The sequence below is a fragment of the Xiphophorus hellerii genome, chromosome 23 (assembly GCF_003331165.1).
Source record: "Xiphophorus hellerii strain 12219 chromosome 23, Xiphophorus_hellerii-4.1, whole genome shotgun sequence".
NCBI lineage: Eukaryota > Metazoa > Chordata > Actinopteri > Cyprinodontiformes > Poeciliidae > Xiphophorus > Xiphophorus hellerii.
The window spans coordinates 1,827,653-1,843,460 of NC_045694.1; the positions used below are offsets into that span (position 1 = coordinate 1,827,653).

Genomic DNA, 15,808 nt, shown 5'->3' on the forward strand with positions numbered 1-15,808 from the left:
GCAAACGCCAGCCAGAGCGGCACCAAAGGGATCAGGACGAGCTGGTCATGAACCAGCCTGAATCAGCCACACTGGACGAGAGTCAAAAGCCAGCTTACGCCGACCAGGACAGCGGGTATGAAGCCGACAACCAGGGCGACGGGCAGGCCGCCGTCAGCCGACGACGAATAACCAGGTCACAGGCGGACGGACCGTCAACCAGGGACAACAGAATACGGCCAAGCAGCCGGCCAAGGACAAACAGCAGCGTCTATCAAACATACATGTCAAAAATAGAATCTGGAAGCATACGTAAAATGAGCTTTCGCTTACCACTGAGCTTGATGCGTTATGCCTCTGGCAGGGAGAAGAAGCAGTCAGCTGGTACAAGTCACCTAGATATTACAAGTAAAGCTGAGCTAAAGCTAAACTTACAGATATTAAAGGTATGAGAAGCTTCTTACCCGAAGAAGGCTTGAACAGCAATTAATGTCTTAAGCGCGTCAGTCGTATAGCGCCAGTCAACAGTGAAGTCTGAACCGGAAGGAGAACGTGTTGTCTACCAGGTGAGGGAGGGCCCTTTATATGCAGGCAGCGCTACAACCAATTAAAGTCAGGCACTTGTGTGGTGCGTTCAGGGCCCACAGGGCATACTGCCACATTCCACCCCCCCAAACTGCATCGACGTCCCGACGATGATCCAACTTAACACCAAGGTCGAAATACCGCAGACATGGTACTGGATGAAGGCGTTTCTCTTACTGCTGGCCTTGGAAGATGATGGAGATTATGATGCTGGCCAGCAGTTGATCGTACAGATTTACGCACCGACACCCCGCTGGGACCAGACTCTGCAGCTGGTACAACTGGTAATGAGGTAGGTTGATTTGTGGCCACGCTAGGAGCCACAGCAGATCCTGAAGCCCTAGGAACCGCATCAGAAACCACAGCAGCAGGTGGTGCAGATGTTACTTGCTCCTCAGGCCATGGCCTCAAGAACAAATCACCCTCAAATGACAGCTCACCATCTGAAATGGAATAATGTTCAGGAGATGCAACTTCAACAGAACCTGGAATAGGTGCATCAGCACCAATTAAAACCTTCAGCAAAGAGCGATGTACCCTTCTTACCCTGGTCTGGTCATGAACTGGTGCCACTGAATACACTACCCCACCCTCTCTTGGGACTTGAACAACTATGTGTTTCACTGAACTCCACAAATCCTGAGTTTTCTGACGACCTTTACTCCCCAGATTTCGGATCAACACAAGCTGGCCCTCCTTAAGAGGAGCTTCTCTGATGTTTTTATCATGATTAGCTTTTCTGCGTCCTGCAGAAGTCCTCAGTTTTTCTCTAGCACCCTCAAATGCTATTTGCAGGCGGGTCTGATGTTCTTTGACCCACTCATGAACAGTTCCAGCAACTGGATTTTGAACTCTTCCCAACAAGAAATCAACTGGAAGACGTGGTTCTTGACCAAATATCAGGAAAAATGGTGACTCACCAGTTGATTGATGAGGAGTGGTGTTATATGCATAAAGCAACTGGGGCAAACAAACAGTCCAGTTTCGTTTCCGGGACGTGGGCAAAGTTCTCAACAGGTTGTGAAGCGTCCTGTTAAAACGTTCACATTGACCGTTACCAGCTGGATGGTAAGGCGTGGTACGAGATTTAATGATACCGTACAGGCTGCAAAGCTGTTGGATCAAATTGCTTTCAAAGCTGCGGCCCTGGTCTGAATGGATGCGTGCTGGTACTCCAAATTTTGCAAACCATTCCGTGACCAGGACCTGCGCTACAGTGGAAGCGCGCTGATCCCTGGTTGGGACAGCCAAGGTATACTTGGAAAAAACATCGGTCATTACCAGTACATTCTCTAGCCCAGATGGAGTTGGCTCTAACAAAGTAAAATCCATTGCCAGAATTTCATTTGGTTTCGATGCAAGCAAATGGCCCAAGAAACCACGAGCAGGTGGCTGGCTATCTTTGGCAACCTGGCACCGCTCGCAGATTTTACACCAGTCTGCTACCTCTTGTGACATACCTGGCCAATAACAGCGAGACCGTAGCAACGCTAAAGTCCGATCCACTCCCTGGTGTCCATGTTCCTGATGGACCTGAGTCAGTACGTCCTTTATCAGGGCCTTTGGCAGGAGAAGTTGGTACACTGCCCCACCACCATCGGAACGAAACACCTGCCGATATATTAGGCCATCCAACTCAGTCAGGCGATCCCACTGGCTGAGCAATGCAAGAGCAGATTGTGAAAGCCCTTGCCGCTCAGTACGGTTTGGCCGCTCTTTTCTCTGCCAGAAGGAAAGAACCTCTTGAAGAGCTGGATCAGCCTGCTGGAGAACACGGAGATCACCAGGGTCAAAAAGGGAAAGACAGTCACAGAAGACTGGAAGATCTGTATTTGCTCACTTTTCACAGCTTGCTGTAGTGGCTGAGGCACAAGAGTACCTGAACCCAAAGAAGTCACTTCCGGGGGAGCCGGCCAAGGCCGGCGAGACAAAGCATCAGCATTTTGATTGGACTTAGCAGGCCTGTATTTTAACTCAAAGTTAAAGGAAGCAAGCTGGGCTGCCCAGCGCTGCTCTACTGCTCCAAGCTTGGCCGAGTCCAAATGGCTCAGAGGATTGTTGTCTGTATAGATAATACACCTGTGGCCCAAAAGGTAATCTCTAAATTTTTCTGTCATTGCCCATTTCAGGCCCAACAGCTCCAATTTCATTGAGCTGTAATTTGACATATTTCGCTCGCTAGGTCTTAACCCGCGGCTAGCAAAAGCAATGGGTCTTATCTTACCATCTTGCTCTTGTGACAAAACTGCGCCCAACCCACTGTGACTTGCGTCCACCTCTAAAATGAAAGGGAGGGAAAAATCTGCATAAGCAAGGACTGGAGTAGAAGTGAGCTTGGCTTTAAGAGCCTCAAAACTCTGCTGACACTCCTCAGTCCAGGCTCCAACAATACTCTGGGTAGCCTTCCTTTTAGGCCCTTTACTAGTTAGCTCTGCTGCTCTACGATGCAAGGGGGCAGCCATCTTAGCAAAACCTTCTACAAACCTACGGTAGTAGCTAGCGAATCCCAAAAAGGAACGCAACTCAGTGGCTGTGGTGGGCACAGGCCAATTTGCTACCACCTCGATTTTAGCAGGGTCAGTGGCCACTCCCTGGTCAGAAATTACATGACCCAGGTAGTGCACCTCCTTCTGGAAAAAGTGGCATTTGCTCAGTTTGGCTTTAAGGCCCTCCTTCTGCAGCCGTCCCAACACCACATCCAGCCTCTCAAGATGTTGCTGTATAGAGGATGAAAACACAACAATGTCATCTAAATACAGTAAAAGGGATTGGCATTGCTGGTCGCCAAAAATGCGCTGCATTAAGCGTTGGAACGTGCTCGGGGCATTGCATAGGCCGAAAGGCATGCGATTCCACTCAAAAAGCCCGAAAGGTGTACAAAAAGCGGTTTTATGGCGATCACTTGCTGTGACAGGAACCTGATTATAACCACTAGCCAAATCCATAGTGGAAAACCACTGGGCCCCTGTCAAAGCATCAAGGGACTCCTCAATGCGAGGGAGTGGAAAAGCATCCTTCCGTGTCTTGATGTTAAGTTGACGATAATCAACACAAAGCCTGATGCTGCCATCCTTTTTGCGCACAAGCACAATTGGTGATGCATAGGGGCTGGAGCTTTCCCTAATGACATTTGCTGCCAAAAGCTGATTTATGTGGTCCTTCACAAGTTCATACTCTGATGGAGGAATTCGACGGTAACGCTGCCGAACGGGAGCGTCATCAAGAAGGGGAATGTCATGACTGATCAGGTTGGTGCAACCCAGGTCCTGATCATTAGTGGCAAACACCGAAGTGTATTTACCCAAAAGTGCTCTCACCCGACCCTGTTCCTCCGCAGGCAAAGATGATAAATCAATTGCCTCGATCCCATCTGCGGCAGGAGCAGCAGCTGTTTGGGAAGATACATTTACAAATAATGGGACTTCAGTTACGCCCGCTGGAAGACTCACCACACTAACACTATTTAAAGTTCCCACAGTGGTACGAGGGTAAAGCAACACATCCGTGTGGCCCACATTTACCACTGGAACATAAGCAGTGCCCCGGACAACCTGAACTAGCGCAGGGGATGCTAACAAACCAGCTGGTAAGCCAGATTCCGATGGTTCAAACAAGACAGTAGTGCCTGAGTATTTCTCACAGCAGGTGGTAGGCACAATCTTCATTACACCTCCTGGAATGCGGCAGGCCCTCCCACCACACACCCTAACCTTACTAGGCTGCTTAGGAGTCTGCTGCATTTCAGCTGCATGACATTTCTGTAAAGCATTAACCAAGGGCTTGGGAGATGCCACAACCGGAGTCGTATTAAACAAAGCATGACCATGCTGTCCAAATAGCTCTTGGTAACACTTATTTATGACGTTCATCCCCAACACACCAGGAACAGAAGCTGACCCACTATCTGGAGGGTTTCTCACCACCAACACCCCACAGTGGGGCACCAACTTGCCACACAGTTCAATAGATACTTCCAAATAGCCGATGTAAGGAATAGGGAGACCATTGGCTGCTTTTAGCTGTAGCCAGTGGCAAGCTCTCAAACGCTCGTCGCCCCAGGGCTCAAAGAATTCAATAAAAAAGCTCTCTGTAATAGTGGACACCATTGAACCAGTGTCAACCAGGCACGGTACCTTTACCCCAGCCATGTCCACTTCAATGTGTGGGCAAGAAGCAATTAATTTAGGCGCATCTGCTGAATACAAACCATTAGTTGAGCCTATGAATGCCCCACCCGAGCTGTGGCTCTGCAACGCGGTGGGCGCTAGTTTTCCGGAAGCTGGCTTCCCTGACGTGACCCTGAGAGAGATTGCTGACGGAAGGCAACGCGGGGCCCCCCACACTCCCTAGCAATATGTCCGGGCTGTTGGCACCGTCGACATATAATAGGACCGCGACGTGGAGAGCGGCTACGCCCTTGTGCAGTTTGAAGGAGGGAAATGCTTTGAGTAAGCTGATTAAGTTGCTCCTGTTGCTGTTTTAAAAGCTCTTTTAACTCATTAACCTCTCTCTGAGTGGGGCCAACAATAGATGGTGCCCCACCACGCACAGCAAACTGAAAACTAGACGCTAAAGGCAGAGAATTACTCCTGCCTCGCATATTAGCTGGCAACCCCTCTAATTCCCACCTCATTGCCTCACCTCTGACATCAAGCAGTGTTGCTGCCGGTTTCAGACGAACATACTGTTTCAGCGCACGACTGAGCGCACCATCAAGGACATATTCTATGAACTGGTCACGCAGGAGAACTTCAGTATTAGGCATATCCCTAGGAGCCTGTGCTTTTACTTTCTCCATGAGGCTCATCAAAGCAAGGGAGAACTCTTGCAATGTTTCCCCTTCTAATTGCTTTCTGGAGAAAAAGGCCTCCTGTAATGCAACATGTGACTCATTACATCCATAGAGTTCCTCGAGGATAGAAATAATTTTAGCTGGATCCCCTCGTTCCTGACTAGAGCGATATTTGATTTCATCCCTAGCCTCTCCTTCTAAATGGTCGTACAAAAAGAAGGCCTGATCTGCTGCTGACAAATTTCGTGCCCGCATACACGCCTGTACCTCCTCAACCCACTCGCTCACACTAATCCCCATCCGTCCCCTAAACATAGGACACTTACGATCACGTGGGACAAGCACTAACCTGTCTGTTACTTGGGCAGCAGGGAGTGCAGAAGCTGAAGATGGCCCAGCACTGGAGCTAGCTGTGGAAGGCGAACGCTCTGCACGCAGCTTCTCATTGTCAGCCTTTAATTGAGCAATCAGGGTCTTCAATTCCAGTAGTTCTTCCTCCATTACTACAAATAACCAGCTCAAGAAAATAAATTAACCGCTGCTGTTTGTCCTTAGAACCAAAAAAAAATAAATAAAAACTACTGCTTGACCATTAAATAGCAAATACAATGAAGTAATGGAAAAGTCTCAGCCTCAAGATTGTAAAAAAAAGATCCTGCTCACAGCGCCAAATGTGACGGTACCTATGCTATCCCGATTGGCAACTTGAATTTTAAGATAACTAATTTAATAATACTATAAAGTTACCTTTAAGGCGCACAGGCCCGCTACATATGAGGCACGAGACAATTCCACTCAGTCCAATCAGTTTATTTATTTCAATTTTCTAGCCAGAAATATATTAGTTTAAAATCACGCACACATTAAAATGACATTTACGGCTCAACTCGAAGCTGGCAGGGACCTACAAAGGAAACACAGCAAACCAAATAAAAGAAAATCGTGCACCAAACCAAAGAAAATACCACCACCCAGAAAGTCCACCACCGACACCACGAGCTGGCCGTTCCTGACAACAAAAGAAAAGACATTCAAATTACATACATTTCTTGGTTATACAGTTCAGTCCTCACAAATCAAGCAATAGCAGTCCAAGTTAGGAGTCCGTCCTGAGACGAACCGCCGCGCCACAGCAAACGCCAGCCAGAGCGGCACCAGAGGGATCAGGACGAGCTGGTCATGAACCAGCCTGAATCAGCCACACTGGACGAGAGTCAAAAGCCAGCTTACGCCGACCAGGACAGCGGGTATGAAGCCGACAACCAGGGCGACGGGCAGGCCGCCGTCAGCCGACGACGAATAACCAGGTCACAGGCGGACGGACCGTCAACCAGGGACAACAGAATACGGCCAAGCAGCCGGCCAAGGACAAACAGCAGCGTCTATCAAACATACATGTCAAAAATAGAATCTGGAAGCATACGTAAAATGAGCTTTCGCTTACCACTGAGCTTGATGCGTTATGCCTCTGGCAGGGAGAAGAAGCAGTCAGCTGGTACAAGTCACCTAGATATTACAAGTAAAGCTGAGCTAAAGCTAAACTTACAGATATTAAAGGTATGAGAAGCTTCTTACCCGAAGAAGGCTTGAACAGCAATTAATGTCTTAAGCGCGTCAGTCGTATAGCGCCAGTCAACAGTGAAGTCTGAACCGGAAGGAGAACGTGTTGTCTACCAGGTGAGGGAGGGCCCTTTATATGCAGGCAGCGCTACAACCAATTAAAGTCAGGCACTTGTGTGGTGCGTTCAGGGCCCACAGGGCATACTGCCACACTTATCATTCAAACTGAGTCCCAAAATACAATTCTAAACAAGAACAGCATGAACAGAAAATATGCATAGGACCGGCAGACATGGGTGGCTGAACAAACAGATGGAAGTTAGTGAATATTCTGTGATATGTAGATGATTTTCAGGGTTTGCCCTGTAGAGGTGACAGACAAACCGCAGACAGATTTACTGAGCAGAAATTCCCCAGAACTATAAGCCAGCACTGTGGACACAGCGGTTCATCTAGCAAACTTGCTCAGCCTTCTTAATCACATTTAATTTTTATAACACACAGAAATGATGGATTTTGCACGCTCATGGAAAGTGTGAAAAGACCTTCAAGCGGCTTGTGGTGAAATCGCTTTAACAAGTCTGACTTTATAAAACTCCTTTTGCCCTTTGGCTAAAGTCTAACTGGGATCATCAGTTTGGTGTGTTTGGAACGGGTTGCAACAGTATTTGAGGATTTTTACTCTTTAAACCCCCACAAGACTTTCTGTGACCCTCTCAGTGTTTGGCAGAGAAGAACAACGTGTCTTACACTGAATGTAGAAGCAGACCATCATAAAGTGTTTTTGTCTTCACAAAGTTGATAGGTCAAAATAAAGCAGAAAACCATCTTAAAGTAACTGAGTTAACAGAATGGAAAACGCAGCAGCCTATTAAACTAAAAACCAGAACTAGGAGGCCTTAATGAGCCATACTTCTGAATTTACTGCAGTTTCACATTTATTTCTAAATTGTTCCCTTTGGTCCTCCAGTCGGTTTACAACAAAGACATCCAGCAATATCCGATAACGAGAGCAGACACAATCTTTGCAATGACTTCACTGATTTGTTGAATAAAGGGCACTATTCTGTCCTTTTCTCTAGAAAACTACTGTTGGATATTATTTTTTATCTGGTTATATTTCTACAGGTTGTAATATAAAATCAAGCTGAAATAAAAGCACAGATCCTCCTTTTTATTTGTATTCCACATTCCCTCAGTTGTTGCTCTGCACTGTGATCTTAATTCAAATATCTCATCTTTTCTTTTATGTTCTCATTTTCCTTTTTTTAACTCAAGTCATAACATTTTGTAATCCCTCTAGTCTTGTTGTTTTCATCTCATCTGTTCACTTTTGTTTCCAATTGCTTTGCTTTACTGCCTTCAGTCTACACCTGGTGGAATTAGCTCATTTTTATCCTAGCATTAAACAAGTCATTTACTTTCACCCAGCATAACATTTCAGGTTTTCATGTGTCCCATGTCAGATCCAGTGATCATGATCATCTGGTGTTAGTTTGCTGTATTTAACTGTGAATTTCCAGTTTCATTGCCACGAAACAGGACCTGACAAAAGTGAACTGAATTGACTTATATGAGGCTAAAAAGTGAGCAGAACTTAAAACCAGGACAATATAACAAAAAGACCCAGCACTGATAATTAGGAAGCTTATATACAGAGGAGATGTGTTCAGTGATAAAGGAACCAGGTGAGTCTAATTAGTGGAATGTTGAACACCTGTGTGAAAGTACAAAGTGTGGAAACGAAGGAAAAGAGTCTAATAAACACAGATGATATGCAGGCCTCTAAACTGGACACAAAACATCTACAAATCAAAAAGAAGTGAGAAACTGACTGAATGAATCTTAACAGCAATAATGAACACAGAGAAATTAATTAAAATGTCAAGAAAGTAATTGCAATAATGAACCCAGAAAAATGAGAAAAGAAACTCACCGAGAAAACACCAGAGCAATTTATGAGATCAGGATATTATGGCAGCCTAACGAGTTGAAAAGTGGGTCAAGTTTGTGAAAACCTCCACATTATGTTTTAAACTTCACCTCTTTTATGCATTAATATCATTTCATGGTTTCTGTTCTGTGGTTAGACTTCTGCTGCATTCCAGTTATTCCTTTAATTTCATTTAATTTATTCATAGTTTACCAGCTAGTAGACCATTAAAGTGAAACATCATGACTGAGTGTAAAATGAAACGTTTTCTTGGTTTTGTTTTAATGTTGGAAACATTATTGGCTCCTATAGACACTCCTTATCTGTAACAATTATCAATAGATTTCATATTGAAAATGTGGTAATACTATTTTTATCTTAGGGACCCATAACTGGTTAAAACTATTAAAATAAATCCTCAAATAAATAAATGTTAATATTTTTTGCTAGCAAAGAGAATGTGTGTGTGAATATGTAAAGATAATAAAAGATAGATTGTAAATTAGTTTTTGACTTTTACTCCTGTAAAATGACAAGGCTGACAGTGAACTTTGTTATGCAACTTTTATCCCAGCAGCAATCATTAAGTGAAAATACATTCAGTGAGATTGGATTCTGTCTGCATTTCCAGCCAGTCATCACAGGTAGATAAAAGAAGACATCACACTCAGAATGCAAATGTGATATTTTTTCGAAGAGAATGCAATTCATCCGCAATTTACATGCAAACGGTGCAATAGAGGAAATGGTCATGAATGATGTCAGCCATTTGGGTTAAAATTCAGACATGTATTGAGGTGTGCTCATTAAAAAAGGAAAAGGAGAATGAGCAATAAAATAGCAAAATGAAATTATTTGCAGTATGTCATACAAATATATATTTAGTAACGTTATTTTGAAAACAACAGAAGATGATAAGCATCCAGAACCTTTTATTGGAAAAAGTATATATCATGTAGTTGAGCGTGGTATTTTAAAATGATCTCAAACTGATTGTCATATTTAAGACTTCAAATAATAATACATCATAATGCACAAAGAATAAACCTAAAAATAAAAAAATCACAGAATCTATGGCTAAAGTTTTGAAACTTCAGCCAATAATGTGAAAGTGTTAGCAACATCATTCATTTGTTGGGACTTTGTTATGCTTTTCGTCTATTTATACCATAAAAATTAATCTTTATAAATATTTAATTATCACTATTTGTATTCTGTTTTAAAGCTATGAAAACAGCCAGTTTTCTGGCTCTGTTCCCAACCCGTAACCCAGTTTTTCTTGCTGGCATTTTAGTTTCCACACTGCCGTGATATTACGTTAGAGTGCAGAAAGTTTGAAGCAAAGCTGCTGTCACATTTTTTACCTTTCCATGTATAGTGACACAGAAAATGTGTGTTGCACAAGTGTAAAGGTCAGAAAATGAGATGCATGTGGTAAAAGACAAAGTCCTGTCAAATATGTAAAATATGCTGCACCCCTGTTTTGCACACTGCATATGTTCTGGGATAAAAGGTGAAGATTCAGTGATTACTAATCCTTCAGGATGGATTATGTTACTTTTAATGAGCTGTATAGATAATTTCAGTTTTAAAGATCAGTTCAGTATTTTATGTACAATGCACTGGTTAATGATAATTAGCTTAGAGCTAACTTCAAAGTAGGTCAGGTGGAACAAATTTTCATCAGTGCAGACAGAGTGTTTGCATATTTGTCATGTTGGATTTTGGTTTTCTTGCCCACATGCAGGTGCGCACAGAAGAACAGACTTTACTGTTAAGAGGGTTTGTTTTTAATCAGTTAAACGATTGTTCAAGAATCGAGACTAGAGGACGTCAGAAGGAAACGAGAGTCCAGGTAGGTTCGGGGGTCCGGGACAGCAGCGGATCGGAACGGCTTGGAGGTGCCAACCAGGCCAGAGAGACGCGCCCGACCAGCGAAGTTCCAGGCTTGGCTCCGGGAAGCGGCATCAAGGTCTGAGAGGTAACAGAGAGAAAAGGACAAAATGACTGGACAATACTTAACATGGACTATGAGAGATCTTAGGGCTGAGTCTGACCAACAAGTGGTAACCATCGAGCGATGACTGGTGGTTCCACCGCTTCTTAAGAAGCCTGCCGCTGGTTACCGGAATCCGTTGCAGGTGCGTCAGGCTGTCAAACTCCTCCGCGTAGCTCGTCTCTGGAAAGAACCCTCACTCCAACCTGAATCCTGACAATATTGTGCCATGAGATTAATGTTATAAATTCAAATAGAAAATATCATGCCAGTATCTTCAAACCGTTGCTGATAGTGATCCTATTGGCTGATGTAAAACTATTCTAGGTTAACAAGGAGACATGGAAGTTACAATATTAGCTCTATGGATGTTCTGCATTTTGATATTCCTAAAATACAAACTGAACTGGGCAAGATCAGCTTTAAGGTTTGGAAAAACATCCAGTGTAATGTATACAGTGATATACAGTACATTGTCTCTGTATATAACTGTACAGGTATACAGCGATATGCAGCACTATGTGCTTTCTGAACTAATTTTAATGTGTGCTTGTTTGTAATATAAATATGCTGCTTTTGTCTTGACCAGGTCTCCCCTGATATAGAGCTCAATGGCACTACCCTGGTTAAATAATATAATGGAATTAAATTAAGTTAAATATTTTTAAATGCCCAGAACTTGGTGGTAGTTGGTCATCTGGCTGGGCTGATGATCAGACTCCATATGCTGCAGTGACAGATGTGTAGGCGATACAGGAGCTTTACTTCCCTAAGATAGCATATCATTCTACATCATTGATATGCAAAGCACATAAACAACTGCGTTACGGTTTAAACTTGAATTTTCATAAGATTCCTCCATTTGTTTTCTGGATATGCCTAATCCTGTCAGGAATCATGGATGAGTTTGGAGACCACACCATTTTAAATCCATTATCTCTTTGGAAACATTCCCAGCAGAATGCTTATCCTAAATCTACAGTCATAGTGATATTTGGAAATAGTGACTGGGATTTTTATTAGATTTTTTTATTAGAATGCCCACTGTAAGATGACAATTCAAAACCTACCTTGTCTTATTTTCAATTTAGTTAAGTTCCTAAAACCAGAAGAAAGTGTTATTTACTCTACAATGTTCTGGAACTGCTCAATGAGAGCATGACAAGCAGTTGAAATTTCTCTGCACTCTGGCACGGCCATGACTGCCAGGAAGCTGGACAGCTTCCTTTGTTCATTTGATGTGGATATATCATGTTATGTCAGAGACTTCACAGCTGCTGAGGTGTGAAGACATCACAGGCGAACAGGAGATGAAGCCCAGATCCATCCTTTAGAGACAGAAACCTTCCCACAGCTGGATGAGTAAACATCCAGAAAATCCGTTATATTATGTCATTTTTCTGCTGGATTTTACATAATTAAGTGAACAAAGTATATGGAAATAGCTGTGGACTATAAACAATCAGTGTTGCTGCGCTCCTGGAGAACACTGCAGTCTCACAGCAGAGTATGTTTTCACAAATTACACCGGTTTAGTTTGCCTCCACCTGTGACAGTCACACTCTGCTGTGCATCAACTTTAAAATTAGATTCCACCTTTTTTGTTGTTTTTTTTCCAACAATGCATTTATGACATCTCAATTTTTCATGTGATACTGATGCCAGTGGAAAGGCACCAGATAATACATTATCTCTGTGTCTGCTTCTGCAATCGACACTTTAATCTCAGGCTCACCGAGAGTCTTCTTCTTTACAGCAGAGTTTATTACTGTTGATAGGACAGTGGGAGGTATTAGAGGTGTGTTTAGGGTCCTTTTCATAATCGTTTGAAAAACTACAGTGGGGTAACCGAACCATGCAAGTGGCACCATATCACAGTCTTAGGAAATTTATTCTTCTTCAGGGTAGGAACATTTATCTGCTGCAGTGTTTATACTGTCCTTGTGTATATATATACAGTATATACGGTATATACAGTATATATATATATATATAGGAGACTCCTGTTTTGATGTTTTTAAAGCTCTCTGCCTATTAAAATTAAAGAAATTTCTGCCATAAGTAATAAAATTATTTTAACAGATAATTTTTATTGAGTTTTTAAGAACTGCAGTCAAAGACAAACTGGATTTTTAATTGTAAATGTAAGATATTTGATAATAAATCCCCATTCTGCCCCCCAATAAATGAGGAATTTATAACATGAATAGGAAAATTATCACCATGATGTTATTGGAGGTTTTGTGACCTAACTGTAATTTGGAATCAAAGTTGAAAAGATGGAGACGAATGAACATTACAACAACCGCTTGGAAAGACGAGAAAGCATCAGAAAATTTATTGTGATTCTTTGAAAAACTAATTATTGTTCATGTCTTTATAATGAAGCTAATTGTTTATACTCATAATTTCTTTTTATCCATGGCTTTTTTGTTTTTCTTGTATTATCACCTAAATAATCACACAGAAAACAAAATTACTAAAAGGTAAGTGGTTTATTTTGTAAGTTTGGCGATGTTCAACGCTCCATCCAATAATCTGTCTTCTGTTTGCAGGTGTCATCTGAGGACAGGAGGAGCAGCTCAGAGGGTGAGATCAGATTCATTTCTCTCAGTTCCCAGGAGTGAGTGGCAGCTCAGAGGGGAGTCTTGTTGGACCCGGAGGTGAGCAGCTGGGTGTCTCATTGGAGAATGGGATGGTGCGACTTGTGGTTCACTAACAGTCCATCCGGGCTCAGATGTGTGAGAATGAGGGAGAGGCGCCCGGCCGGCAGCTGACTGCTGAGGTGGGAGGAGATGCGAAGAGTGACCCTGAGAGTCCAGGAGGAAGGGGAAAGTTCAAACACAGGAGACGACCAGGAGGCACAGCAGAGACACGAGGGCAGCATTTCATCAAGGAACGCCTGGTTTCTGAAGAGGAGGCTCGATTCATCAGGAGGAGAAACGGCAGGTCGTCCAGCAGGTGTGAGCTGAAACCTGCCTGGCCACGCCCACTGGGGAAAACCTGCAGCTCAGAGGAAAGGTCACTCAAAGAATACACACACACACGCCCGCGCACACGCCCCCCCACGCCTACACACACACGCCCGCGCGTCCCCACACGCCCACACACACAAACCCACACACTAGAAACTGTAAAACCATAGAGAGCATAAAACTATGCAGAGCAGAGCTATTCCAGACACAAATCATTCAAAATGATTTGACTGAGTCCATATCTGGGATCAGGTGGGGAGAAAATAAAATAATCAGATCATATGATCAGGATGCACCATCAGAAAAAAAACATTTAATTCTTAAATTTTTCTCATCCTTTCGTTGGATAGTATATAATTGATTAAAGCTCCAGAGGATTCAGCACCTCGACAGTCATGAACCTCACGATGGTATTCACACATCGTAGGAACATCATCGTGTGTAACTGAGGGAGGAGCTTGTTAAATCCACTGGAACAAGTTGCTTCATTTGGCTAAGAGATGAATTTCTAACACTGAAGTCAACGAAGCAGATAGTAAACATTTTCTGTTTCCCATGTTGCACCTGCTGAGGTCACTGGCTAATTAATGAGCTCCTGTGTGGAGCGCTGCACCGCCTCTGATAAAGGTCACAGAAAAGCTATTTTTGGCTGTAAGTAGGGTCTGCTTTTGTGTGATGATTATATTCCTCTTATTGTATTTAAAGCGAACCGTGGTTGATTAGGAAATGTATTGTCTGCATATTCATTGTAGGAGAGTAAAAAAAATCAGCACTAAAGGTCAAAGCCTTACACAGTATGTGGAGGCTGATTAGACCTTTATGTAGTGATGTTACAGACCAGGGGCGTCAAATCATTTTTGTTTTGGGCCATGTCAAAATTCTAAATGTTCTTAAAGGCCCAGTGGTGCCAGAATATATTGATTAATTCAATTAAACCGTTAAAATATCAATAAATAGCCATTCCTCCAGAATTCTGTGATTGTTTTAATGTTTTTTTCCAATCAGAATTGCAGATTTTGTGGTGCAAATTTAGAAATGTTTTTATGTATGATGTTAAATGTGTCTGTAAATGTCTGTAACTGATACTGATTTGTATCAATTACAGACTATAACTTCACATCAAGTAAGGCTGAAGCAGCAGTCACTTAAACTCAAAGGTTTTGACCAATTTTGCAAAAATTTGCAGTAAAATCAGAGAAAAATGTGGAGATTTGTTGATTTTGTGTGAATTTTGCAGATTTACCAAAAACTGGATGGATTTATTGATGTGATCTGGGGTCTACAGGGCCAGATTTGGCCCCTGGGCCTTGAGTTTGATACGTGTGTTATAGACTGAGTGAAAAGCATGTTGGCTTTGACAATTAATTCCCTTCAAATTCTAGATTTTATTTCTATTTCTTTCATATTTTAATATGAACTATTTTTCCTAACCTAAAAGCTGATAGTGGAAAGCAAAAAGCAAAAAGTCTTTTAAATACCTGCAGTGGATTTTAAGTCAGAAATGTAAGTCATAAAAAAATAACTAAAATCTGAACAATTAAACAAACAATCACCTGTTTCTGTAATTTAGGTATCTTTCATTTGCATAGTCTTGCTTTGATTTACACAAACACAAAACATGGAAACTTATGAGCTTTGAGCAACTTAAAGTACAACAAAACAAAACAAAAAAAACTTGCCGACATCAAAACATTAAATCCAATAGGTTTCTCATTAGGCTGGTAGCTATTGATGTATAAGCTCCCTTCGGCAAACAACATGAAGCCCCCTCTGTTGCTGCGAGTCTGTGAGTCAGAGTTGCTCCGTGCCTGGGCAGCAGCACACACTGCTTTTGTATCAGAGCTGCCTATCAATATTCTTTTCATGCACACGATCAAAGCCGAAGATGAGCCATCTGCATGCTCGGCATTCTCTGGAACAACGTTTGCTTTACGAGAAATTGTGTAACAAGACTGTTATTGTTCCAGGAGAGTAGGGAACTCTCATTA

General features: G+C 42.7%; 1 long non-coding RNA gene across 1 annotated transcript; it reads right to left on the minus strand.

Annotated features, from left to right (window-relative positions):
- Positions 1–281: 281 nt before the first annotated feature.
- LOC116714794 (uncharacterized) lies at positions 282–7,122 on the minus strand. Its single transcript, XR_004338130.1, has 4 exons — positions 6,801–7,122; positions 6,217–6,365; positions 5,706–5,859; positions 282–374 (listed from the first exon to the last, which is right to left on the minus strand). It is a non-coding gene; the product is annotated as an uncharacterized LOC116714794 (long non-coding RNA).
- Between the last annotated feature and the right edge of the window lie 8,686 nt (positions 7,123–15,808).